Genomic DNA, 24,420 nt, shown 5'->3' on the forward strand with positions numbered 1-24,420 from the left:
AACACTTTCTATCATAAAAGAACACAAAAGAAAGATATGTGAGTTTTACAGTCAGGCAAGTGGGACGGGGGTTGGGAAATCATAGGACAGAGATGAAAAGCTTAATGGAATAACTGCAGATCTGCCATCAAGTAAATACAGCAATTTAGAATTTTAAGAAAAATATACTCTTTCACTGAATGCAAATAAAATGAATTTATTAAATCCCAACTGCAATCTGCTGCTTGGCAAAATTTACCATGAAAAAAAACAATAATATTATTAAGTAATAAGAAAGTTATCCCCCATATACATATAAATAGATATGTATATATAAATATATGTATATATAAATATATGTGTATATAAATATATGTATAAATATGTGTCTATAAATATATGTGTATATAAATATATGTATATAAATACATATGTATATATAAATATATGTATATGTATATAGAGACAGGGAGAGAGAGAGAGATGCTTTCAGCTTAAACTACTTGAGATCTGAGGTCACACTGTCCTTTGATTAATTCAGAATTGTACTTAGTGCACCATCACACACGTGAGGGCATTCAATAGCAATTCCTTGGATTGTATTCTGATGCAAGAAGACAGAACTGACCTTTGGCAATAAGGTAAACAATGCCACCTGACTCTTGTATTCTAATAATACAATTGGCAAATCATATCCCTCTGTCATTTTCTCTGCTGAGACTCTTGGGAAGTTTTGAACTTAAATTGCAGCATAAATTTCTTATTGGAAGGTTTGAATATATTAAAATCTTTTAATTAGTGAGCTCATTCCCTTGCTTATAAATATTAAAGGGGACCTGATGGTCTCCAGTTGCCACCCCCTCATGCACCCTTGGCATAAAAGAAAAGCACATTGGAACAGTTCTATTTCTAAGCATTACTGGGGCTACATCCAGGAACCAGTCTCCTACCCCTACCACAGACTCCTTAATTTTTGTAAAAGCATCTATGACAGACAGTAAGCAACAGGTATGAGGCACAGTCCTCTCTAAGCTTTTTAACCCAGCTAGTCCCCAGTACACTGCGGGTCATCCCCTACAGAAGATGGCTAACATCTGTTCCTATGGCTTCATGGCCTTTAAGGTATTGCTGTTTAACCTTTTTTCTCCCTATTTGCCCCAGGTCACAAGATTTTGCCTGCGGAAAGAGTACCCTTTATTTCCATTAATCCTCACTCCAAAGCACACTGTTTTAGAGGAGTTGATGGAAAAATTGTTCCAGTTATAGAATCTCATTTCCATAGCAGACATTGGCAGAAATGGGGCATTCCACAAATTAAAGTAAAAGAACTTTCTTCATAAAAAGTTTCAATAATTGCATGTCTTTCTGAAAGTTTCACCCTCATTTAAAGATGGAAGTAAAATTAGAGCAACAATAAATTAAAGAAAAACAGCTGAATCAGTGAGAGTAAGTGAGAAAGATCAGTGAGAAAAATGAGAGCTTGCAATGGTTCCCTGATCTACAACATCTCTGGAGTAGTTACGACATAGGATAACTTCCTAGTTCCATCGCTTACTTGCTGCATGACTTTGCTCCCATCACTGGGAAAAATTCCCCCTGGAAATAAAACTCTGTACTGGTTTTCAATGTAGTTAGTGAGAAATCAACATCTTCGAAGTTTTTGATTTTGAGGTCTGCTTCTATTTCATCCACGCCCAATGACCAAGTACGATTCAAAACCTCAAAACTCTCATCTCCATTAGTTCCTTTATCTCTGATTACTCTCAAAGATAAACTTTTAAGATAATTTTTAACAAAGTAAAAAGAATTAGTAAAGCAACTGAGCCAGTTCAAAATGATTTAAAGATTAAACGGTCTCTTCTATCACAGAGAAGGCGACAGCTCTGTGAGTTTTTTTTTTTTTTCAAATAAGCAAAATAGATTTCATCTCTTCTCTAATTTACTGTAGTAGGATCAAATACATAGTAAATGGAATATTCTGTATACTTTTTAAAAATAATCAAATGTTTAAAGGTATTTGGGTTCTGTTTTTATTTACATGAGCACTTTCATTAGTATATACTATTGATAGATAAAAGAAACGAAACACTGAAGTGAGCTTACTATGTACATAAAGAAATAACTAAATGTATATTTTATTTATGGAGATATTTTTGATAGATTGCTATTTCATTATTTATTAAATTAAATAGTCAACTGATTTTAATTTTTAACTTCACTGTCAAATAATATCTCTCCTTTAATGATGGTATTTTGATTAACAAATCAATCTCATAATGGCATAAAATCAGATGTTTTACATATAGAACCCTAAGGTTGCTTACACTGTGGTATCAAAAAGAATCAGTGTCAAAATAATTACTTCCTGCAAAGAAATGTGCTTTTCACAAATCACTGTCTAAGCAAGGGTCCTAAGGTACTATTTAGTTTTTCTCCAGAAAATGATTCCAAAAATAAAAAAGAATATGAGTAGGAAAACAATTGGTTTTCTTTCCATCTCCTTTTCTTCAGAGAACCACAGCAAAATGTTAATTTAGGCTTTCTGTCCAAAATTAACATATTACAGTAGTTTCTCTTCTGCATCTTTACCACTAGTGTTTAGCAAAAGGTAAAATACAGCTACTAGATATAAATTATCTTATGCTGCGTGTGGATGGACCCATGTGCTATCATTTGGCTTACATGTATGATTAACACAGGATGTGAACAATAAAAGAAACCATTTTTGCAGCTGTTGCCCTCATGTTTAAAGTTATTGATTAATGTAATATATTGTACCTTTCCTAGGAAACTGTATCAGGCATACCTGCCAGATTCATCTGCTGGGTCTTGTGACTCATATGGCTTAATGCCAGAGCCATAAATGACAGTGTTATTCAAAACTCAGGGTTACTAGATCTCGCATTTGGCTCTCTAGTGGCCCAGGTATTACCCTTCTGTTTCTAAAGAAACCCCGGCTGATTCACATAGGAATTAACTAATGAAAATTTTGCAGTCCCAAATCAGCTTGGTTTAATTAACTTCATCTGATGTCAGCCTCTCAATAAAAATATTAAACTGAGAACAGTGTCACTTTATGAGGCTCCCATCTGTACCTAAGAGTTTTGAACATTTGAGTTGGTGAAACATTTCTTTCTAATCTGATTTTCTCATATTAATTATCTTGAGGCATTTTAATATCCTTGGGGATGATTACATCCACTGAATTATGTCAAAGTTTCATAGTCTCTATTGGCAATCATTGGTTTAATTTATGATTTTTCAGTAAAAATATTGGATGTGTGAATTTAATGTTGATTAAGTCAGCCATGCATTTTGTTATCCTTCTATGGCGGGTAGAATAATGGCCCCCAAAGATATTCATGTCTTAATTCCTGGAGCCTGTGAATATGTTAACTTCCATGGCCAAAAGGACTTTGCAGATGTGATTAAGATTAAGGATCTTAAAATGGGGAGATTCTCCTGGATTATCCAAGTGGGCCCCTTCTAAAGAGGATAAATTTCCTGGCTGCAGAGAACCAGAGAGATGGCAAAGTGAAGATTCAGTCTGTACTTGCAAGCTGTAAAGATGGAAGGAGGTGGCCAGGAGCCATGGAATGCAGACGGCCCTAGAAGCTGGAAAAGACAAGGAAATGAATTCTCCCCTAGGGCCTCCTGAAAGTAGATGTAGCCCTGCTGACATCTTGATGTTTCAGTGCACTGAGACCGGTGTCAGACTCGTGACCAAGAGAACTGTAAGATAATAAATTCGTACTTTTTAAGCCACCAAGTTGGTGGCAATTTGTTACAGCCAACAGTAGAAAACTAATAGCTATTATGCTACTTTCATCACTCTTGTAATGGGAGAAAATAAGTTTAAAAGTTGGTTAGGAAAAAGTACTCAACTCCAACTAGAGAGTATGCTGCCATGAAAATGAAAACTGGCCTGTAGAAGAGTGGGCACCAGTTCCAATCAGCCCTGGCTCTGCCACTGAGTGAACACAGAAAACTGAGTAAAGCCCTTAACCAGTCCCTCACAACCTGAGCTTCTCCTACCACTGGACAAAATGTTTATTGCCAAGTCCATGTTCTCCATATAAGTTTTTCTAATTCTTTTGGATACTGGTTTGATTTAACTTCTTTTTTTTTCTTTTTTTGAGATGGAGTTTTGCTCTTGTTGCCCAGGCTGGAATGCAACGGCGCGATCTCGGCTCACTGCAACCTCCACCTCCCGGGTTCAAGCAATTCTCCTGCCTCAGCCTCCTGAGTAGTTGGGATTACAGGCACGCGTGACCATGCCTGGCTAATTTTGTATTTTTAGTAGAGACAGGGCTTCTCCATATTGGTCAGGCTGGTCTTGAACTCCCAACATCAGCGTGATCTGCCTGCCTCAGCCCCCCAAAGTGCTGGGAATGCAGGCGTGAGCCACCACGCCCAGCCTTAACTTCTTATCTTTCTAGTGAGAGCCAAGGTGATCCTTTTTCTGCCATATTTCATTCATCTCATGCTGGAAAAGCCTACAGACCCGACATTTCCATATTTCAGCAAAAACAAGTTTAAGTATCTGTAAAATTTAAAATATCCTTATTAGAGCATAAAAATAAAGTAAAAACTTTCCTAAACCAATTTTAAAAATCACTGCCTAAAACTACTTGGAACTACTTCCTGATTCAAGCATGAAGGAAACTGTAATCTTTATAGTACACTCTTTATAGTGCTGCTCATGTCAATCAAGTCAGCAGAAGTGTATTTTCATGGATATTTTAAGGGTTCAAAACTGCAGAAATATTTTTTTAAATATTACTACAAAGAGTTATTGAAGAAATTAAACTATGTCACCCCACACATTAACATGGCAAAGAACAAAAACCTAATATAATTTAGCTTAGAATATATTATTCTTGTTTCCAACATAAACATTAGGTGAGTGTTTTAATGAAAAGGTTTTAAACAGTATGGAAGCAGTTTAGATTGACTTACTTTCTTCAATATTTAACCTATTATAATCGAAATTAGGGAGTAACTTAATTTTTCCTACTTTTTAGAAACTTTTTCTGATAGTAATTACCAAGTAAACTTTCAAACACAAACAGGATTAAGTATTCAAAATAGTGAAGAAAGTAAGTCAAAGCATTTAGTCTATTTTCAGGGCAGAGAGAAATTCAAAGACTAAGCATTATGATATTTAAGATAAGACATATCCTTCGCTTACAAGCAATTAAATTTAAATTTTTAAGCAATGTTTCACCCTCTCTCACAACTATACTTCTCACTGATTCTTTGTAAAAAGGTGAATCATCTCATGCAGAAATAAAGCAAGTTAGACAGCAGGGTATATTTCAAAAGGCTTCAAAAAGACAAGAAACAAATGCAAATTTTAGATATTTCTCTAGAGACGGACAGTCTAAACCATTTACCTACCTATCAGCAAAGCCATCTGCCTGCCTTCCACACAGAATAAACGTTCAACTATATAAAGAAATGGGAGCCGTCCCAGCCTATGCACTGCACTCTTGTTCTTTTTTCTCTGCAAAGCTATCTATTAATTAATTAGAAACTGCTGTTATCTACCACTTCTATTAAAATTCAGTTTTGTTTGTTTGTTTGTTTGTTTGTTTGTTGTTTTTGGTAGAGACAGGTCTTGCTTGCTTTATTGCTCAGGCTGGTCTCCTGGGCTCAAGCGATCCTCTCACCTCAGTCCCTTCAAGCGCTGGGATTAGAGGCGTGAGCCACCGTGCCTGGCCAAGTATTACATTCTTCACAGAATGTACTACTGAATCATCCCTTGGGAATCAAGAAGAAGAAATAAACGTAAAACTAACCTTATGGGCAGAACTCTCAGAAGGAAGAGATTCAGAAGGAGGCTGATAGAGAGGAACTGGTTGTGTGTCTCATTATTTATTGTTTATTGATAAGGCATACTGTCAGAGAAAAACTAAACAGCACTAACTTCTCGAGGCAAATATTCATGTATCACTGTTCTATCTGAATGTTATAAGTGGTTCTACTATATTCTTTCTGTAAAGCTGAACATAGCTGGATTATCCTTAAGAAGGATGGATAAGTATTTAAAGAAAACTTTCATGAAGCACTAATTGCATTCATCACAATAATATAAGCATTATTTTTACAATCAAATTGTGTGAGATATTGAAAAGCAAGAAAAGTGTGGCATAACTATGGAATGGTGATTATTACTATACTCTGAACTCCATACATCTCCCTTTCACCAACTAAATCTTTGTCCTACATGTTTTAATTTCTATAACATACAAATTCTCAACTTAACATGGCTCTTCTTTCTAATATCTTCCCATACCATCTTAGATATTTCACATGTTAATAACCATTTAAACTGCCAATATCGTTTAAAATGCCAATGCAATATACTTACACACTTTTAAAAAAAATAGCCTTACTTGCCCTGTGACACTTGTCAAAATATTTTAAAGAAGTTATATATTTCGAATAGTTTGAAATAAAAACCTATTGCTGTTTACCAGGGACAGTAGCAGACATTACACTGTGCATTCAGTTTTCTTTATAAGCCTACCCCACATGTGCCTGCCCACACACACCTACGCACATACACACACACACTTTAAGTACAAACTACAAATCTGTTCTAAGTAATTGACTGAAATGCTCCCATTCACTATGATTTCAGTCAGTAGCATATCTTAGAAAGCAAGAAACCTGAAACAGAATAATAGAAGCATTTAGTAATTCTTCAATATGCAAAACAAGGCACTTACCTTCCATTGCTACAGATGTCTGAAATCTGCTCACTGGAAAGCGAGCAACAAAGAGAGAGGGGCTTTATTGCGGGGTGAATCATCCCCACGTAGATGCTCTGAACAACCCCTGTATGCATACTGACATCATCAGGAGAGACTTGGAGGCAGAGGATACTATGGTAACCAAGCAATGTGCTGGGAGACAGAAGCCTTTAATTGCTTTAACAACTTCCTGGGGTTCCAGTTACCAGGCTTGGATTTGCTAAGTAGGAAATGAAGGTTGTCACAGAGGCAGCGGGTGTGACACAGAGCAAGAGGACTCGATGAATTCTGAATCTATTAATTGCGATGTGACTTTTTAATGACAAATATCTTTACATGATTCTGTTAGCATCATTCTTCTCACATCTGAAGCTCTGACGCAGGCACAGGTCAATAAATAATGCTCCCAGGTAGCAACAGTCTAAGTATTCATATATGGTTTCCTCATTTAACTAGCATTAACATTGTCACATTACAAACATCCTTATACTTAATGGTGAATACTTCATTCCCTTTGAAAAGAAAGCTCACATCTGTGTCTTTGGAAGTCAGCTTACTGCTAACAATGAAAACTGACTCTCTCTATTTACTTCTCCATGAGGCAGCAGCTGCCCATTCTATTTATCTTCTAAATCCTTGCCAATACATCATTTATCCAGAAAACACCTCCAGCGAAATGTCTAATTATGACACCCAGACAAAATCAGAAGATATCTGTTGACTGCTGCCACAGTTTTCTGGTTAAGTCTCTTCCATCACAGGCAGAATTACTTCTACTTCTAATAATCCTCCAAACTATACATAATTTAAATCTCCCTTTGAACTATTTGTCCTTCCCTGCCTCTGTCACCCACATTCAGAGGAATACAGCCACTCTTTAAAATATTCAGTTTAAAGTAATTGCTTAAAATAACAATGTTTCAACATCAAACCAAGTCTATAATGAAATACCACATTTATTTGATCAGATGCAACACTTTAATAAGTATATAATTTATCATCTGTACTATGAAAGCTATTGTTTTCTTCTCCATGAATATTAGATTGACATGTTTTTAAACAATACTGCGGTCTAATTTTGCTACTGCAAATACTGTAATTATAAAGATAAGCAAGTAACTTACCAGATCTTAAGATATTCATATCACAATAAAAAATGAAGGTTGTCATTCTGTACTGTATATTTAGATCTCAGCTAGTTCAAAGAAACTATTATCTCTACTTCAATTTAGATGAAGCTAAGCCTACCTTTTAATGTTTCCCTTGTGAGTCAATAGTGTGCAAATGTATAACAGTAATACTGCTTATAAAAACAGTAAAATGGATTACAATAGCACCAATTTACAATCTGGAATATGTAGAAAATTTTAACTTAATTGATAAGTTGGGCTTTTCATTCCCATACAGAGTAGAAAAAATTCTGAAAGCAAAATAGTAAAGTCAACCCTCACAAAAAGATACAGTAATTCAGATTTTTCTAAATTCAGGTAAAGTGAAAAAGTTTTCCAACAAAATGGAATCACTGCTATCCTTTCATTTGTTTTTCTTGAGATCCTGAGGGTTAGAAGCAAAACCGCAAAGTTTACTATAAATTAACAGTACAAAACTCTGCGTGTGTGTGTGTATCACACATATATTCAAATTTTAAAATAAATACATGTATTCATCTGAATATGCACTGAAAAACGCCCAGAAGACACACACCCAATTGCCAGGAGCGTTGCTTCTAGCAGTGTCAACTGCAGACTAGGTTTGAAGGAGAGTCTTCTAATTTTCATATTATATGCTTTTAAAAGGTCTTTATTTAACTATGAATGAGTTACTATTGTAATTCAAACAATGGAAATTCATTGAACTGTGCTCTGAGCTTGCAATCCTGGCTTACCTGCCCTCAGAGAAGGCCAATGACAGCTTCAGTGGACGGTCCTAACAGGCTAGCCAGACTATTTCAAGGTTGTTTCAAACAACTCTTAGGAGGAGATGACCCACCTGTCTAAACAGAATTAGGGTGTAAAAAGCAAATAAAGGTTATCTAGGCAATACACACACAAAAAGGGAGCACTTGTTTTGACTTTTCCAGAAATGTAGAAATCATACAGAACAGTCCAACAGTAAAGCTGGTTTGTTAGATTTACTTTTAAAAGGCACCATTTTAAAAAGAGCACATCCAAAAATAAGACCAAACCAAGAGGTCTCTGACACTATGAACGGCTGAAGGAAATATGGAAGACCACCAGCAGAAACAAAAATCAAGTGTGAGTGAGAAAAATGATCCCACGTGGCCAGATTATGGGGCCTGTTAGAGATGCTTGCATTAGAGAAAAGAGGCCTAATTTCTCCAACCTCCATTCCCTAATTCCAGGCCTCATTTAGTTTATATTTTCCTCTAAATCTACAAAACTGTCATGGTGTCTTTACTAATGTTCTATTTCCTCCCACCACTTCACTAAATATTTTGGTCAGCATGATCTCACCACCTTATTAGAGAAGATCATAAACTGTTTCTTGAATTGATAACTTCCCACAAAAATTACCTCTTCTTTTGATTCTCAGGGACAGCAAGAGACAGACCTTGTGAAGTACACACCCACAGAAGCATGAGCTCCAGAGGTTAGAAGCAGACCTGGAGCAGGGGCAAAACCTACCCAATAGCAACACTGGCCCCATCGAGCTCTGACACGTTCTTGCTGGATAACAGTATACCTTCTTTTATTTAGAAAAAAACACTTCTTTCCCAAGAGGATCCTAAGACTTCAAAGACATCTAAACGATAGTGTAAGTTCTCAAACTGAAAGAACAGAACAGTTAGAAGGGAAAATGAGGGGCTGAGTATGGTGATTCATGCCTGTAATCACAGCACGTTGAAAGGCCAAGGTGGGCGGATCATGAGGTCAGGAGTTCAAGACCAGCCTGGCCAATATGGTGAAACCTCGTCTCTACTAAAAATACAAAAATTAGCCGGGTGTGGTGGCACATGCCTGTAGTCCCAGCTACTCGGCAGGCTGAGGCAGGAGAATCGCTTGAACCCAGGAGGCGGAAAGCACACTACTGCACTCCAGCAGCCTGGCTGACAGAGAGAGACTCCGCCTCAAAAACAAACAAACAAACAAACAAAAATGAAAACGCCCTTTCATAAGAAACAAACAAACCAGCAGTATTTCCTAAAGAAATAACCCTATCAATTTTCAAAAGTATTGTAAATCTCATCTCTCTCCCAGTTAACCACCTTAAACTGATGTTTAGAGTTGAGCAAGACCCTGAAACTTACTTATTTCTTAATCTAAGTGAATTCATCATGGCAAGTGCCAATTCAGAAGCAAATGGGGGTTAAAGTCCCACCTGTGAGGGGACATTTGGCCAGGATTTCTAAAGCCCTGACTGTCAGCTACAGTGGCCATTCTGCTAGTTCCTCCAAGTCACTTTTCTGAGGATAAGGCAAAACACCCTTAATCCTGACCCAGCTTAGCCTCATAATCTAGGTTGAACTTCCTCCTAGTCCAGACGAGCAACAGTCATGGTTCCTCTGATCTCGATAGAACATTTTTTTCTAAATCCAGTTAAGATGTTCCAAGGACTGAAAAGTGACAGTGGGATGTGGGACTTTATTATGAGCATTTGGATTTCAATATGTTAATTAAAACTAATTCATACTGACTTAATGAAAAAGTAGTCCAAGAACTTCTAATGACAAAAGGGTTGTGACTCCCCATCACCCTTAAATCCAGTTAGCAGCCAAATTTCCCTGATCCATCTCTTCCTGTTCCACTCCCACCACTGCCCCTCTAGCTTAGGTCTTCTTTATCAGGCATCTTATAATGTTCTGGCTTCCCTGACTTCAGTGTCTCGCCCCTTTAATAATTCTATTCATCACTTTGTCCTTGATGCATCTTTACAAAACATTGCCTTGACCAGGTGACCACCAAACTCCAAAATTCTAAAAGGTTCCCCTGTGAGCCTCTAAATCAAGTGCACATTTCACTGTTTCAGCATAAGCCCATCTTTACCAGACAGACCTCCTGATACTTTAAGCAACAACTAATTAGACAATCTGATGCACAAATGTGTTCCCATACTTTCCCTCCTCCAGGCCTGTGCTCTTACTGTTTCTTCCCCCTGGAATTCCACATCTATCTCCCCATCCCCCCTGCAACCCTCACACTTCTCCTGTTTCTCCTCCCTACCAATCCAAACCCTATCAGCTCTTCAAGACCCATCATCAGAAGTCAGTTCCCTCTCAGAATTTTCAGTGTTCTTAACCTTGAGAACTGCACTTAAAAAGTATGAGAACCTACTTTTGCATAGTTATTTATCAAGTTGCCTAGTTTCCTACTTTCTTTAATCTTCTGGAAGGTAGACAAAAAGTCAATATTCACCTCTTATTCTATACATAGCACCATGCCTTGTGTTTGGCATTCCCTCAATACTTATTCAATAAATAAACACAAAATTTATTATATCCTGTTTTTCCATGGTGCTTAAAATTCAATTTTTTCAATCTTTTAAAGAACACAGTGTGGTAGGGAAAGGTAGAAATCAAAATTTCACTTTTAGAAATGAAAAACAAAAGAGAGGCTCAAAATGATTCCGTGGTTCCTCCTGTGTCTCATGGCTTCTAGAGTCCCTGATGCCCCAATCTGCTCCTCACCTGGACCTCTACTGCTTCTCATTGCAGCCAGAGAGCAGGTGTGCTCCCATTCCCTCACAGTGAATCCACTGTGTCTGAAGAATTAAGGCTGGAATGGCCTTAATGTTTCTTCCTTACTCATGTCTTATGGCATCATTACTCAGCTCATCCTAACATTCTCTAGGCAACTTATGAGGGATGGGAGGAACATCTCTTGTTACCCATTTCTCTAGCTACCATCTTATCCTACTCAAAGGAAAAAAATGATCTCCTCTGACTGCTTTGGTGATTCAAGTCGAGTGCATTACTTTTCTTTTCTTTCTGTCTTTTTTTTTGGACACAGAATCTCTCTCTGTTGCCCAGGCTGGAGTGCAATGGCACTATCACAGCTCAGTGCAGTCTCAATCTCCTGGGCTCAAGCAATCCTCCCACTCTAGACTCTCGAGTAGTTGGGACTACTGGCATGCACCACCACACCCAGCAATTTTTAAATTTTGTGTGTGTGTAGAGATGGGGTCTCACTATGTTGCTGAGGCTAGCATGAGCTCCATGACTTTCCTAAACATCACTTCCTCATTTTCAAAAAGGTAAGAACAATAGTACTACTTCATGCTGCAGTTATGAAGATAAAGATAATGCATAAAGTACTGGCATATCACAAGCACTCCATAAACAGTAGTTATCATAATTAATAATAATAAACAAAACCACAGATAATCGGATGACACCACCTTCTTTGAGAGGCTTCATCTGTATTCTTGAACAGTACTGGAACGGGGTGATGCAGAAATAGAAATTGGCCAAGTAGGGCCCTTAAGAGTTTGAGTAATTAAGTGGGGCCTCAGTTTTTTTAATATTTAAAATGAGCATGTTGGTCTGCTCCAATACAACACGCTATATGTTGTGAAATTGTTCTACGGCAATTCTTTGACCTCTCCTGCATAAATATCTGCCCTCTTCTGCAACCAACCCCAGCAGAGTGCCCATTGTATGGGTCGTTTTCTCAGTCTATGTAATAGACTGAAGCTACGCAAAGCTTTATCCTTAAAGAATTTTAATTTCACTTTCATTTAAAGGTCCAGAACTACATCTTTATACCAGCTCTGAACTCACCCAGGACTCGATTAACTTTAATATTTTCCCCAAACTAAACACAAATTATAAAGCCTTCAATGTTTTGAACCTAAAAATCAAAGGAATTATACATGATGGCTTACTCTAATACCAAAAACTCACTTCAACATTTCAAGATTCTAATTTTGATTATAAGTCCCAGAGGAAGAGCTGGATTAAGTTTTAATATATTTTTTTCTAAAGAAGCTAGTTTAAGATAAGTTCCCACTTTCATCTCTCAATTAGTGGAGTTTAAAATACCTTTTCCCTAGGATACAAATAAGGAAGTTTGAGGGAAACGTAGAGCATTTTTGTGACTCTAACCATAGATATTGTTTTCGTGAAATGAAAGGAAGCGTAAGAGGGGTTAAGGAGGATGCCTGCAACCTAAGAAGACAAGCAGAGCCGAAAAGATCTGACAGCAGGATGTAGGTTATAATGCTTCTGAAGGAAGCAAGGTTTTTTGTGCAAGGGTTTCACAAAGGGCATTCAGGCAGGACTGTGTTTGGATTTAAACTAATCAACCAGTCAGTTCCACAGTGCTATGATTCCTTCTGTTTAACTGATTAAGGCAGGTTTACTGGCAGTTCCCAAATGATGTCAATAGCTTCTAAAAGGTCAATTGCAGCCAGATATACCAAATGTCCTAGAATAAAAAGAATCAGTAATTACTCCCCTATAATCTGTGGGATGTGAATTATCCTATTTAAATCGAATGCCCTGATTTTTTTTCCTAAAAGCTGAAAGATACTTTATACATTTTAATGATATAAATTATAAGAAAACCTGTTTTATTTTATACTATGTCTAGTTAAAACAATATAAATAGCTCAGCTTCAGTATCACATGGTGAGGTGAGGTGGAATCCTCCAGTCAATAAGGACTATGTTAAATATAATAACTTGTTATAGTAAGCAAGTTAAAACCAAAGCAATGTTATTAACGCAAACTCACAAAAAGAAAGCTATAGCTGTAACCATTGTCAAGTAAGAAATGCTCAGAAAACAACAAGTATATAAAAATATATATACTTATATATTTTCCAAGCCATGTGGAAAATTCCATCTGGGTTCAAAACTGGATTCTAGCCCTTTGGGAGTTTCTTTAAAATCTGATGTTTCATTGTTCTTCCCAAGCAGTAGGGGATTTAATGCATTCTTGTAAAATATTAATTACACGTGTCTTGGGCACTAAGTCTAAAAGGAAAAGGGAACAGAAGATAAGCCCAGGATGCTAGAGTAGAAAGTGATCAGGACCAGCTCTTGTCTGTCTATGTCCAGACCAGGGACTCAAACAATAACTGTCAGCCCAGAGACTCAAAGGGAGTTCCAAGAACTCAGCATAGCCCCCTCCCTCCCATTAATGTCCCTGACCTTCACTTATGAAAAAGGAAGCAATGTCGCACAGTTTTTTAGAGCACAGCATGGGACCTAAATCCCAGCTCTGCCACTTCCAATCTCTGCGATCTTGAGCAAGCTGCTTAACCTCCCTGGGCCTCACTTTTGTCACCTATAAGATGAAGGAAAAAGAATGACACCTTTAAAGGTTGCTGAGAGCACTTCTAAGAGGCAGGTAAGGCCACTGCTCTTAGAGAACCTGTATTTTAGAGTGAGAGGTAAAACAAGGAACAATTAAAGAAATAAATTACAATTTTGTATACATGCAAAAGGGCTCTGAAGAACCGTAACACAGAGTGATTGGATAAGAGACTGACTGGATGGGGGATGATTGAGATACAGTTGGCAGAGAGAAACCTCAGTCTCAGAAGAAATGACACCTGAATAAAGGGAAGGAGCATGATGCATAAAAATCGAAGGACAGAGGTTTCCAGGCATTGAAAGCAGCAAGAACAAAGGTCCCAAGACAGAAATGAGCTTAGAATGTTTAAGGAACATAAGGAAGCCCAATGTGACTGGAGGACAGTGAATAGTAAGTAAAATAAGTTTCAATAGCCATTAGACAATGAAATGAAGGATCCAGGCAATTAATGAATGCATGAATGGAGCTTGTGGTAGAGGATAAGGCTGGAAATGTAAATTTGGGATTCACCTACTTAACACAAATCTCTGTAAAGCATTCAACACAGTCCCCAGACATTGCTGTGGATAACCAATCTCTCCATCCTCACCTTTCCAAGTACCCGAATTGATATTGTCATTAGGGAGGCTGTCAACAAAAGAGAAAGAAGAGAAAAGATGAGTAGAGTTGAATTAGCTCAGGGAGTACAAATACATTTCATGTTCAATGCCAACTTCTATGAAATAGCAGGGACTTCCTGGTGTTCTATGTCGAGATGGATCCTGAGGTCATGTAGGAGCCTGTATAACAGTTTGTTCCCTTACATGCAAAATATTATAAATGATAAAGATTTATAAGGCTCTGGAACTGGTAGTTTTTGTTCATTACCAGTTTCATTTTGGTACTTCTTTCTCAAAATAATAGTATAAATTTGATATCATTACTATACCTATGCTATAGTTCAGAAATATGTTGCTGAAATAGAATAACTTACTTGCCCAAAGTGATCAGCCTTCAAATAGTTAAAACTGATTGGGGGTATACAACTCTGGAGACCATGTTCCCACTCAATGTGTTATGCATGAAAATTTGCAAAAATAAGCTCCATTTTTTGTCTCCCCCTAACCACAGTTTAAGGGTCTTTTCACCTGAGCCTGGTACATCTGGATGGAGTATGGAATGTCTTGTACAATCATCACTCAGTCTGGCATGTTCTCTGGTTTCTAAATACACATGTCGCATTGTGAAGCAGGCATCCAGGCACTATTCTTTTCTGTGCTGATGATGTTAGTGCAAAGCATCCTATTTGTTAAAATGCCAAGTCCGACGTGATTTAGTGATTAAGTAATCTCGTAAGCAAGCTGACATAATTTTAGAAACTGTCAGAATTCCAGGTTATTTTAGCAATGGTTACATCACCTACCCTATTCTTCGGTTGATAGCTTCTTACCTAGCTGCTTTTAAAAACAAACATACACATTTTCTCAAAGGAAGTGATTGACATTGCTATGTTACTTCATCCACAAAACAGCAGATTCATATACATTAATTTATAGGAACTTTTAGTAATTTCATCCTAAACAATAAAATTTTTAATTTTAAGGATTCTAGGACAGTGAGAAGTAAAAACTCACACAAGTTATATACAAAACACGACACAGACAGAAAAGCTAAAATATTTTAAATACAGAATTGCCTTCTTTTCCCTTCACCCACCAGACTTTCCTTCCTACCTATTTTCTGTAAGAGGGCTTTACAACAGAAAAAAATGTATGCCTATACTACATTGATTTGATTGCAGCAAACTAACCAGAATTGGAATTTTTATTAGCAAGAGCCATAGGCAAAAGCAATAATACACTATATCTATCAGTGGTTAGTTTTATTCATGAAGCCATGCTGGGTGAAGAAAAAAAGAAGTAAAGCTAACTTCAAAGCATTATTGAAAGATGATTAACTCTCTAGCCACAAATGAAAATCACAAGCTACTTTGATGTGGGAGAATTTTTAGTGCCTAGATGTAAAGAAAAGACATCTACTATACAAGTTTAACCATTAAAAAAAATTCAATAATATACCTCCTTTGCAAGCTGAAAACCAGTAATTACCTAAGGGAATAAATAAAATTAGAACTCAACTTCAGAAATTATGCTTTAAATGTAAAGCTCACAAACAATATTCCTCCCTCATCATATAGTTCAGTGGCAAAATGCCAGGTGTAATATGTACAGTATGAGAAACAGAACTCGTTACATTGTCATTGTCTCATATCACCCATACGACAAGGTACTTTGGGCACTGATCTAGCTGCATGCACATCTTTATCTCAAAAATTCCACTGAGTTCAAATTTGAGTGTTATTCAATGTGACACATAATGACGAAGACTGTGGTTCTATAAAAAAAAAACTTGTGCCAACACTTAATTTGAAACTAACATTGGCAATGATCTGAAATTGTTAATCTTGGGGCCCTAAGCAATCTGTCATTATATATAGTATATGCCATGGTCTATTTTTACACAAAATTGGAAACTTATTCTTTAGTATGTATAATTATTAAAGTTTGTATAAAAATAGGCCATGGAATATACTGTATGAATTTCAAGAGAAAACGGAAATTACCAATGAGAAAAGCGAGTGGGTTGAAATGTGTTAGTAGTAGTAGTAGTAGGAATAGGAGTAACAATGGCCTAACCATACAGGAAAGGTGGAAGCCTAACACCATGTACTTTACATGGCTTCTAACACGTAAATACATTTGATCTGATACTATTTTTAAAAATATTTGTATTTAGTAATCTGATTATACTTAAATATTCTTAAAACCTAAATGCTGGAACATTGCCAATTTTCTCTTCTCTTTCCTACCACATTGACATATCTCTATCAATAATTATTTGGAAAAATATTCAAGACAATCTAAAAAAATTACTGTGCTTCATTATGCAAAATGGAAATGCAGCTTTAAAAAATATTCTGCCTGACATTCAGTTCTGTATCCTGCTACAGCAGGTCAAAAGCCATTAGCCACCTGCTGAAAACACCTACTAGGAAACAAAATGTCCTTCAAAATCATTTTGCATAAGATATTCTCAAAGCAAAATGGATGAGGTTATATTCTATATGTTTATGAATGTGATGGCTCAGAAATACACTCACCATGACATATTAATTTTAAAATAATATTTAATAATGGTCTTATGATTTAGAGCATTCACATTGGATTTTTAAAAGCACCATGTCTATTATGAGAGAAATGGAAGTTACAGAAGATACATAAAATAATCAACCAGTTCAATACTATATGGCTGTTGTTGTCTCCTTTTCCAGTAAAAATGAGACTCATTATTATTCCTGGGATTCTTAGGACAATCTCTGTTCTGCCAGTAGTCTTCTGAAAAATGACCCAACAGTCCTTTGGTATTTTAAAGATATTCTTTAAGTTTATTTGCATAGAAGTAGCAAAACACCAGCCCTTGTGCTGTTGCACATTCAAAATAATTCACAACTCATTTTTGTTTAGCATTTTGAAATTCAGCAATGAAGCATACGGCTCTCTATCATTATTCTATTATTAGGTTCCATTAGCAATTATTAGATAAATGGTCATTTAGCACTTTGTACAACCAGGTACTGAGTTAAGTGTTAGAGACACCTTAATGCATTCAATCCATGTAACAACTTTATGACACAGGTAATATCTATTGCCATTTTACAAATAAGAAAACCAAGGTAAAAAGAGGTTAAGTAGCTTGCTCATAGTTATATAGATAGCAGATGACTATTTCAAAAATTTATAGCGTCACTCATGTAAGACAAGGGAATGTGAACTTCTGAATGTGATGAGCAAACAAAAGAAAGAAAGTGAAGGAGGCAAAGTGCAAAGAGAGTTGAATGAAAGGACTGAATTGAAAGAAATGCTTTCTCTTTCACAATTTTCTCTAATCTTATTTGGCTGACTGTGGTGCTTAAAAACAAGACAATAAACAGGTGAAAGAATTGTAACCAATTTGCAAGAGCAAAGATGACTCCTACCAGACACTAGGAGGATCAGTTTTTCTTGCCCTATTTAAAAGGTGAATTTCCACTGTGTGGAACTGTAAATATCCAATCTCGTTGCCCAAACTCTGGGATGACATCTGGGAAATAAATAAATATGTTGGTACCATGTCAGATTCCCTGGTTGCAGAGGCACGGATCGATCTATGAGTCCTAGACTATTCACCAATAAACCTGGTTCCTCACGAGGATTGCGGGTGACCTTTGGAGACTGACTTCATGAGGGGCCCGTGGAGTTAGTTCACAGACTATTAGCTACAGAGGGTCCAGCTCTACTGGTGTTGCCCTCATTAACTTGAACAAATAAAAACTGGTTTGCAAAAGATCTCAGATTAGCTCCTGATACAAATGTCCAGTACCTCTTCCAAGGACCCACATCCAAAAATCTGTCAACAGATCATAGGAGTTTTTGCTGAGGCTGGTGGGTATTCAGATTTGTTTGGATCATTTAGAAGCCTTTAAACTAAATATGACAGGCCTCTAAATCTTCAAGTATAAACTAAACAAAATAACTCATGGTTCATAAACTATGAACTCCAAAAAAACGTGTCTGACAAAATGGAAATTGTAAAACATTTCAGGAAAAAAATGCACTAAACTCTCTGATAATAAGGTTGGAAAAGATTCCCTTTTCCGCACCCAAAACAAAGGAATGTAAATCCCTGCTTTAACTGAAGAGACTTGCCATTTATTTTATGGCTGAAGACCAAATTATACATATTTTTGTGACTTTCAGTCAGGGATCAAGGTCAATCACCAGATATTCTCTCACACCAACAACACGGCAGCAGCACAAATACGTACGTTCCTCATCCCTTTCAATGTGAATTTTTAATTTTGATTTTCCCTCTCATAGCAGCCAAGATTTCTTCATTTGTCAAAAGGGTAGCCATTAAGAAAGTCATTTAGTTAATAAACTAGGAAATTAGCTAGCCTGATACAAAACAGATAGTAACAACACTAACAGCAATCTGTGCACACAAATTAAAGTAGCATTAGTTGCTCTGATAAGCACTTTTAAACTGTTAGTGGTACTCCAAAAATGGCATCACCAGTCTTAGAAGTTAAACAGCAGTTTAAAGCATTTCTTCCTGTCTCATTTGGTTCCCGCAAAAATCTCAAAGATAATTTTTGAGTTTTACCTAAGGATGTGCAGCGGAAGACAGCAGCAGAAAGAGGAAACAAGAAGTATCAGAGCAGGATAACTCAGGATAACTCATCTCCCATTCCAAGCACTTTTCTTTTCTTTTCTTTTCTTTTCTTTTTTTCTTTTTCTTTTCTTTTTTTTTTTTTTTTTTTGAGACATTGTCTCACTTTGTCACCCTGGCTAAAGTGCAGTAGTGCCATCATGACTCACTATGGCCTCAACTTCCCAGGCTCAAATGATTCTCCTGCTTCAGCCCCACAAGTAGCTGGGACTGTCAGAGCACACCACCAACTCCTGGCTAATTTTTGTATTTTTTGTAGAGATGGGGTTTCCCTATCTTGACCAGGCTGGTCTCCAACTCCTGGGCACAAGTGATCTGCCCACCTCAGTCTGCCAGAGTGCTAGGATTACAGGTGTGAGCTACTGCGCCTGGCCCCAAGCATTTTCCTGAATCTTCTTTTGTTACTCTTTGGAGCAATCAGCTAATGCTTGTTTAAGTTTGAAGAAAGCTAAATAACCTAAGTAAACAACACAATGGACGCAGGACTTGAGAATCTCATCAAAGACAATGCCAGATTTTAAAGTACATAGTCATCAAACAAAAAAATTAGCATCAGAATGTTCATAGCCACATGTAAATGTTCTATATTTTGTAAGCTGATAATCTCTATTTAATTTGTACATGTAATAATTTTTTGGTGGTGGAATCAGCATAAATATAAATATCACTGTTTCATATTGAATCAAAATATCTTCAGTTTTCTACAAAAAATAAATCTTTTTCTTCACCTAACCTTCCTGGGTACAAAAATTAAATCTTTCTTAATATAGAATAGGAAGAATCTGCTAATTCAATAATACTAATTTCTTCTTGCTGATTAAAAAAGGAATGAAAAAATCTTCCTCATCTAGTCACTTCTTACAAAATGCTTAAAATGCTTTGTTCACCATTGACTTTAATAATTCCTTCTTTCAGTTGGTGGAAAATGTATCTAAATCAGTAAGAATCTACTTCTGCCAATTCCTTTCAGGAAAACAACCTTCCACCTGCCGAAATCATACCTCCACTCCAGACTGTGGCCATTCCCGGCCTCCCTCCTTCACCTCAGTGGGACCCTGTTATCCTGATCCGTACAGCATTATGCTGAACTCCCAAGATAAGGGGAACAGAAGATAACCAGTAACAAGTATTGATGTTCAAAGTAGCATTCAAATAGTTCTATAAAACAGAAAGCCAGAGTCTCAAGGGGGTAGCTGGCCAAAGATAAATAAACCACCTCAAGTATAATATAAATTCAAAAGTGTTAAATAAGTAATAAATTTTACTTAAATTTACCAAATAAAAAGATCAGTAGTTATATAAATATGGTCAATACATTTTTCAAAAAGAAAAAATATGCATTTAATTTGTTAAACCAAAAATACTCAGATAAATATAGCATAATATATTCAACACATATTTCACATATTGCAGACTTTAAAAGTTTTTTTATTCTAAGTATAAAAGTAATCTTCTCTTACTGTAATCACTACAAATTGATAAAGTAACTGTGTATATAAACTTAGGATAAAATACTTGCTATAATTACTTTAAGCATTTAATATTTTCAAAATTGTTATAAAATCTGTTACTGGCTCAGTTTCTTAAATGACCAGGGATATTTTTATATTGCCGCTTGTCTGAACTTTGAAACAAAACTAGTACTTAAAATGCTGCATTTAAGCAATAGCTGTTTTATTTAAATACATTCTAATAGTTCCAAAATTTCAAACATTTTCACTGACAAGTGTTTTTGGTTGTTGTTGTTTTGTTTTGAGACAGTGTCTCACTCTGTCACCCAGGCTGGAGAACAGTGGTGCGATCAGGCTCACTGCAGCCTCCACCTCCCAGGCTCAAGCAATCCTCCCACCTCAGCCTCCCAAGTAGCTGGGACCACAGGTGTGTGCCACCATGCTCAGCTATATTTTAATACATATTTTTGAATAGACAGGGGTCTCCCTACGTTGCACAGACTGCTCCCAAACTCCTGGGCTCAAGGGATCCTCCAAACCTGCCAAAGTGCAGGGGTTACAGGCATGAGCCACTGTACCCAGCCCACTTATAAGAAGTCTTTGATTTAAACATTAGAAATGGAAAAGCCTAGACACCTTGGACTTAATTGATATGGAAGGAATTTTAAACGCAAAGAATCTTAGGTGTTCTATAAAAAAAATTCACACATTCAGAGAAGGTATCTTACATAATTTTTAAAGGGAGAAAGGAAAAAGTATGAATAAAACATTATTTTAGTGCAGAATGTTGTGCTCCTATGAGGCCCAAGACTCGTAACCAACCATGATACCAAAGGGGAGATTTTTAGAGGAACGAAAAAATATTTCAATTTTACTTGATCAACATTAGACTCCATTAGGAGGCACTCTGAACTTAGGTGCTACTGCATGACCTAATACTTCTATGTCACTTTGTGTGTGTGTGTGGCTGCAGAAAGCACATTTCCTGCTCATAATCAAAGTGTCAGCCTGTAAGAGACCACCATGATAACTGTGGTAGGAGCCTCAAAAACTGAAGTTGTATTCTGATTTGTAAGAAAACCAACGGTAATCATGTGTTACAAACTCTTCACTTGATAAAATGATGGTTTGCAGGGTTCATTTAAATAGGGAAGACTTCTAATGTACTGAAAATAGATTCCAAATTACAAATACTACTTTTGTCATCAGCCTTTCATGTTATTACACTGCCCCATTCCAACTCTTCACAATGCCAGTCAGTGGCAAATGGGTTACCATGCATTACGTTTTTGAAAGCTCAAAAGAGTGCACACAAAGTGCCCAAAGGCAACCAAAAAGGCCTTAACAGTCAATTGCTTGGTAAATAGATAAAGAAGAAAAAGGTTTATGTGATTGCTACCTGCTTTTTATACAAATACATGCATTTCCTGGAACATGGTAAATGTTTGTTTTGAAAGTAACCTCCACAATCTTTCCCCATGTCGTTTATCAGTACTGGATTGGAGAGCAGTTTATGACAATAAAGATTTCATTTACCTTTAATATTTTTCTCAACATTTTGATTTTAGATTACTTTTGTCACTTCCTATTCCCTCCAGCATATACACAAACCCACATATACACACACATTAATGTTAACCTTCATATGTCTAGGGTGAATTTTCTAAATTCCATACATACCACGTTTAAATATAAATTGCAACCCCCAAACAATAAATGGCTCTAATCTCCATTAGTGAAAAAAAAGGATCAAAGAGTTGCTCAAACACTCTGCTGTAAAGAACACAAATCTAAGCCATAGTCCATTTTTTATTTTCACCCTTATCAGTATGGGTACAACTTCTCTAAACGTTTGTATATTGCCCAGTAAAGCTGACAACTGGTGTTGTTTCAACAATATTTGGAGTAATGAAGCAGATCTAAATTAAAATGTTCCCTATGGCTATACTTCCCTTCAAGAAACTCCTATGATGTCCTAGATAAAACCCTAGAAACAAGCTATGTTAAACTACCTGCTTTATCTATTGTAAGACTAAATACAACTAATTAATTGACAGGATTTCAAGCCAGGGTTGAAAGAAGGGAATTTACTACAGTATGCCTATCTTGCATTCAGAAACAAACCCTAAGTAAAGTTAGTTATCTAAAGAGGTTTTTTGGTTTGGTTTTAAATTTTATTTTATTTTTTCTTCAGTAACACTTAGCAAAATGTTGAAAACAGGAGAATCTGCTGGAGAAAAAGTAGTTGCAAAAGAAATAACATACGACTGGGTATGATATTACATCATTTGCATATTCCACATTTTGTTTATCCATTCATCTGCTGATGACCACTTAGGTGGTTTCCACCTTTTGGCTATTACGAATAATGCTACAATAAACATTGGCATACAAACGTCTATTCGAGTCTCTGCATTCAATTCTTTTCGGTACATATCCAGAAATCGAATTGCTAGATAAGTTTTGCTTTAACACATAAATAAGCCTTACAAATATAAAAGAGGAAAACATCAACAGAGTACATGTAGAAGTAAAAATAATATTAAAATGTCCAAAAATAATATAAAAAATGTTCAAGTTATCAATTCAAATTATAATGTATTCTCAAATTGGCAGTTAAAAGAAAGAAAATTAATTTCAGGTTGGAAAATGGGTGTTCTCATACAGACTGCCACAGAAATATCAACTGTCACATGGCTTTTTAAAAGAACAATTTGGCATATATTTATCAAACACAAAAATATCCACACCCTTTTACTTAATTTTACTTCTAGGAATTTATTTTAAGAAAGTAGAGACAGGAAAAAATTAATCTAAAAGTATTTTCATCAGAGTGTCATTTATAACAGCAAAAACAAATTTCTAAGATCCCAGTAATAGAGGACTGATAGAGGCATAAAATAAAATGTAATGCAGCTACTTAGATGCAGCTGTAAAAGAACACTTAGTGACATGAGAAAATGTTCACTATCTAATGCTCAGTGAAAAATATTGCTCAGTTATCTTAAGTTTATGTCTTACGGTTTTGTATCTCTGTTTGTATATGTGCATATATGCATGAACAGAACAGCAGAATGGCTGAAACACAAACAAATGATATCAGTGCTTATTTCTGGGTAGTAAAATTATGGATAATTAAAAATATTGTCTTCTTTGTGCTTATGTTTTCTTGCAGTTGACAATTTTTCATAATGAACAATTATAATTCAAGAAAACAATGGGGGAAAATATGATTGCTCAGAAAAATAAAATTATGTGACTTCTTATATCTGATGCTCAGTTTCTGATAACTAGAATAGCACTGCTGAGAATAATGGAAATAGTGTTTCTGTAAAAGGCTAAAATTGATTCTATGCCCACAGAAATGAAGAGAGAGGCATCGCTTCTCTACTTGGCAAAAGTACCTCTGTCTAACCTAATACCATATGAAGAAGCTCTCTCTAACCTAATACCACACTATTAGGATAGGTTTCTCATCTTATCACTTAGATCTATTCCCAGGGTAATAGTCAAATCATCCTCATAAGAACTTAGTGAAACCTACTGTCATTGGGAAATAAGCAGTAAGACGTCTACAAGCTCTGCTGTGGTATCTCTAAACTTCTTTGTGCATCTATACAATGGGAATAATAGCACTATCAATCCTAGAGGCAGTCTTTCAGCCAAACTAATTGCCCATTCTCAGATAAAGTTACTGTTTTTTATATCA

At 36.2% G+C, this 24,420-nt stretch overlaps 1 protein-coding gene across 2 annotated transcripts in view; it reads right to left on the bottom strand.

Moving 5' to 3' along the window:
• PAM (peptidylglycine alpha-amidating monooxygenase) overlaps positions 1-24,420 on the bottom strand; it is a 286,853-nt gene that overhangs the window by 227,981 nt on the left and 34,452 nt on the right. The window contains exon 1 of one of the 2 annotated variants that reach the window (XM_030927006.1): positions 14,603-14,629. The exons of the other annotated variant lie outside the window; for it this stretch is intronic. The gene's annotated coding sequence lies outside the window, so the exon portion shown is untranslated. Of the gene's footprint in view, positions 1-14,602; positions 14,630-24,420 lie in introns of those variants that run through there. 2 annotated transcript variants of the gene reach the window in all.

The sequence above is a fragment of the Rhinopithecus roxellana genome, chromosome 3, assembly GCF_007565055.1.
Source record: "Rhinopithecus roxellana isolate Shanxi Qingling chromosome 3, ASM756505v1, whole genome shotgun sequence".
NCBI classification, from domain to species: Eukaryota; Metazoa; Chordata; class Mammalia; order Primates; family Cercopithecidae; genus Rhinopithecus; species Rhinopithecus roxellana.